Source organism: Gossypium arboreum, chromosome 8, assembly GCF_025698485.1.
Source record: "Gossypium arboreum isolate Shixiya-1 chromosome 8, ASM2569848v2, whole genome shotgun sequence".
In the NCBI taxonomy this organism is placed as follows: domain Eukaryota; kingdom Viridiplantae; phylum Streptophyta; class Magnoliopsida; order Malvales; family Malvaceae; genus Gossypium; species Gossypium arboreum.
The window spans coordinates 116,812,540-116,816,671 of record NC_069077.1 but is presented as its reverse complement, the minus strand read 5'-3'; positions in this window follow the sequence as shown (position 1 = coordinate 116,816,671).

Below are 4,132 nucleotides of genomic sequence, written 5' to 3'. Positions count from 1 at the left end.
AATGTGTTTCATGTTTCGATGTTACGATGGCATTGATTAGATCCGTCACACAAAATTTCTCTGGTAGAGATTGAAATTCAACCCAACATGACATACAACGAAGAACCGATCAGAATTTTAGCTCGAGAGGTTAAAGAATTGAGAAATAAATGCATAGCTTTAGTGAAAGTGCTGTGGCAACGGCATGGTGTCGAAGAGGCTACGTGGGAACCCGAGGAAGCTATGAGAAAATAGTACCCTAACCTATTCACTGGTAAGATTTTCAGGGACGAAAATCCCTAACGGGGGAGAGTTGTAATAGCCCGTTTTAAGTCAAATCGGAACAGTGGTTTTAGGACAATAAATTCGAAATCAAAATAATTATTTTATTATTATTTTATGGTCTATAGCATTGTAGTTTATTTGTGTGAAATTTTCATTAAGAAATTTTATTGTTTTGAGTGTTCAATTCGATAAAAAGGACTAAATCGCGTAAAGTATAAAATTTATATTCTAATAGTTAAAGGTGTCTAATAGCTATCGAACATTAAAGTTAAGGTCCTTAAGTGATAATTAGGCCATTTTTATAGTGGGTGGACATTTATGGACATGTATTAAGTGATTTTAATAGTTAATGACCAAGGTTAAATATGTAATTCAATAAATAAATTAAAGTCAAAATAACCTAAACAAAGATATCATCCTCTTCATATTATTATTCCACCAAAAACCAAATAAAGAGTCGCCATGTTTGGAGCTTCAATATTCGACCATAGTTCATTTTTGCATGTAAGTCCATTTTTGTCCCGTTTTTAATGATTTCTATGTTTTTGAGATCATTGTAGCCTAATCTAGCTAGCCCAATGACTATTTTGCAAAATAATTAAAGGTTTAGGGTTTTCCAATCGATGAATCTATGAGTATTTTGATGTTTTATGATAGATTATGAATGTTTGATGATAGTTATACAAGTTTTGTTAAGTGATTTTAAGTGAAAATACAAATTAGGGATTAAATTATAAAATGTGGAAACTTTGTGGTTTAAATGTGAAATAAATGAATAATATGGGCTACTAGGAACCTAACTGAAATTTTTCTAGCATGGGTTTGGGTGAAATTGCATGGATTTTTAATTTTATGAAATAAAGACTAAATTGTAAAAGTGTAAAAGTTCTTTACTGTGTGTTTTGGATTAAATTGAAAATAAAGATTATTAAATAAGCTAAATTTGATATTATATAGATCAAGAAAAACTAGGTTCAGATCTAGATCGAGGGAAAAACAAAGTACTCGACTATTCGAGCTATTTCGCCATTGCATCCGAGGTAAGTTCGTGTGTAATAAGTTTCATTGTAAATGTATTTTAAATACTTTGATATTGCATAAACTGTGAATACGAGACTATAGACATTTTCAACTATAATCCGACAAACATGAAAATCTGAGTTGAACCTTAGGAATAGATTATGATACAAATACCATGTCATTAGGGATAGTTATCGAGATAGCTTCGGCTATGTATTGGCACTTCGTGTGGGTTATCGAGATGGCTTCGACTATGTATATTGGCACTTCGGGTGCAAGATTATTGAGATAGCTTTGGCTATATTATTATTGGTGTGACACCCCGAATGTGACCCTAGTCGGAGAGTGGTTTCGGGACCACGAAACCGAGTCACAAGAATAATTAAGTGTTATATTCCGTACTTATTGTATGTGGAATTGGTATGCGTAAATATTTCGTGTCTCGATTTTTATTAATTAGGTGCTAAATTATAAGAAAGGACTTAGTAGTGAACTTTGAAAGTACGATAGGGAAATAGGTGATGACTAATTAAAGCATGCATGCAAAATAATGGACTTGCATGTCAAATTCCCCCTTTCTACAAGTAATGGCCGGCCATGACAAAGAAATATGGGTCAAACATGTCATGAAACATGTTTTGTTGGGCATTAGGGAGAAATAGTAAACAAATAAGCATGGGTAAGAAAAGAATGAAAAAAAAATGTGTGTGAGAGAGTGGCATACCCCATTGCCGTGAGTTGTAGAGAAGGAAAGAAAAAAATTTTGTTCATCCTTTCTTTGAGCCAAAACTAAGGAAGAAGGAGGATTTTGCTTCATGCTTGGTTTGGAAGAGATCTAGAAGGAGATTTGGCTAAGTTTGCATCAAGATTAAGGTATGTATGAGGTTGTGTTGGGAGTTTCATGCATGTTTTGGTTGCTAACTTGATGTGCATGTTAGCCATGGCTCAAATCTTTGGTATGCCATGGAAATGGTATTTGGCCAAAGTTGTTATAGTGATAAAGCCATTGCATGCTAAGTGTGAAGCTTGATGATGATGCATGCAATGATGGATTTTCTACTCATGAGTAAGATTTTGAGTTTTCTCTTTGTTTTATCATGATTAAAGTTGAAAAGGAGCATGATTGTCATACTTGGCCATGATGCATTCTTGAGCATGATTCATGCTTCTTGCATGTTAGTTAAAAGTTTGTGTTTTGGATGGCTATGGACACCTTGAAAATTCGGCCATGCTCATATATGCATATATATGATTGCACATTATGTTTGGTTATGAACTAAGTGCTGAATATATTGATTTAAAGAAGAAAATGTGGAAGAATGCTTGTGAAATTGCAAGCACAATTAACCTAACACACATATAAGTGCTTGATGCTATATTATAAGTTTTGGGCCACAATGTGCAAAGCATAAATTAGTAGATTGCATGCTGTTTTTGTGAGGTATTAAGTGCAAAATTGACCTCAACATGTACATGAATATTCGGCCTTGGGTAGCCTATTGAAGGCCTTAGCATTTCCTTGATGCTCAAATAAATTGTATTGAATTGCTTGATGTAGTATAAAATGTGCATGACCATTGTGTATTCAAGCTAAAGAGTGGCCATATGACCATTTAAAATCCTTGTCATATTCGGCCATAAGCAAGCACAATGAGGTTTTAATAAATTGAATTTGTTTGAATTAGCTCAAGAGCTAAGAGGGCCACAATTGGACAAGGGAAGGAAAAGGTGATCGAATAGCGAAAAAGCCGTTCGACAACATCCGAGGTAAGTCCTCAAGAAGTGACCTTACTTGAATTATGTGAGATGAAATATGGATGTGTATGATTATTGATTAGGTGTGTATGAGTATTTGAATTCCACCGGGCTAAGTCCCAAGGCGAATATGCTAATGATATTAATTGTGTTTGAGCCTTAGTAACGAAAATGAAATATGTATGTCCAATGATTATTGATGTATGTGTGCATGAGAAATTGAATGATATCCGGGCTAAGCCGAAGACAATTATGCTGGAAATTATATCCGGTTAAGACCGAAGGCAATTGTGCTAGTGGCTACATCCGGGCTAAGACCAAGGCATTCGTGCGAGTTATTCTATCCGGGCTAAGACCAAGGCATTTGTGCACTTGATTATATCCGGTTATATTCGAAGAAACTTGGGCTGGAGGTGAGTGTTGGTTGCTGAAATGAATTTAATTAGTACACTCGGACAGCCCAAAGGATAAGGTACGTTATATGTGCATTGGAAAGTCGGCGTGTTTGAGCAACATTTGCTCAATCGACTAATGAATTTCAGTTATTGAATTGATTGATGCTTTGCGAACTTATACAATGATGAAGTATGAAGTAAGAATGTGTATTAATGAAATGATGCATTTGGCTATGTGAATGTATTGCTGTAAATTATAGTTCATTATATTCCTTGAGACTTACTAAGCATAAAAATGCTTACCCGTTGCTTTGGCTCTTAGTTTTCTAGATTTCGCTCGAGGCAATCGGATTTGGGATCGTTGAAGTCGAAGTCATCCACACTATCAAGCCTCCATTTTGGTATAAATTTTGGTTGAACTTGAGATGGCATGTATAGGACTACCTCTTGTTTGTTAAATACGTTGTAATGTAAGTATGTATGGCCATGCGAAAATGGCTCGAAAAGGGAGCATGAACTTAGACTTATTGTGGGTTGTATGTATATATATTTGGGGTCATGATGTGGCTATGGTTTGGAAATGGGAATGTTGGTCATATGATCAGCCATTGGCATGGTTAAAATGATCATATATGAACCTATGTATGGCAAGATTAGTTGAATCATGGAGACTACCAAATAGGTAAGTCCTACCTTAA